This window comes from Ananas comosus, linkage group 14 (assembly GCF_001540865.1).
Source record: "Ananas comosus cultivar F153 linkage group 14, ASM154086v1, whole genome shotgun sequence".
In the NCBI taxonomy this organism is placed as follows: domain Eukaryota; kingdom Viridiplantae; phylum Streptophyta; class Magnoliopsida; order Poales; family Bromeliaceae; genus Ananas; species Ananas comosus.
The window spans coordinates 6,297,436-6,298,171 of record NC_033634.1 but is presented as its reverse complement, the minus strand read 5'-3'; positions in this window follow the sequence as shown (position 1 = coordinate 6,298,171).

Below are 736 nucleotides of genomic sequence, written 5' to 3'. Positions count from 1 at the left end.
GGGTTAATAAGCGCCTGTTATTGGAATTCTGAATAAACCAAGTAGGTAAAACCTATACTTTATCTTTAGCCAAATTAGTTTAAGCTAATTAAAATAAACCAAGTGTACATAGCCAAACCTTAAGGATAAAATCTGACCTTACCCTTACTGGGTAATCGGAAGTTGAACTAAGGCCTACGGGAAAAAAACCCGGCTTAATAAGCGCTTAGGGCAAAATAAGCGCTTATTAATAAAAACGAGTTTTTTGGCGCTTAATAAGGCTTAAAAACCGTTTTTAAGCTTTTGCCCACAAATTAAGCCGTAAAGTTTTTAAGCGCTTATTAAGCGCTTATTAAGCGCTTAATTGATTGATACGAAAACTCGCTCACCTAAAAGAAAAAAAAAAAAGAAAAAAGGGAGAGGAAAACTCGTTCGCACGCTTCTTCTCGCATGCCAGTGGGGTTCTACTCGGAGTAGAAAAAACTCGTTTATTGGGTTAATAAGCGCCTGTTATTGGCATTCTGCATCAGCGGAGTACGGTCCCCCCTCTACCTTTAGTCTTTAGGCAAGATTAGTTTAAGCTAATTAAAATAAACCAAGTGTACATACCCGCTGTCCAAGCTTAAGGATAAAATCTGACGTTGCGCTTACTGGGTGTTCAGGCGAGTGTGATCGTTCGTTCTCCCGGGAAAAAAACCCGGCTTAATAAGCGCTTAGGGCAAAATAAGCGCTTATTAATAAAAACGAGTTTTTTGGT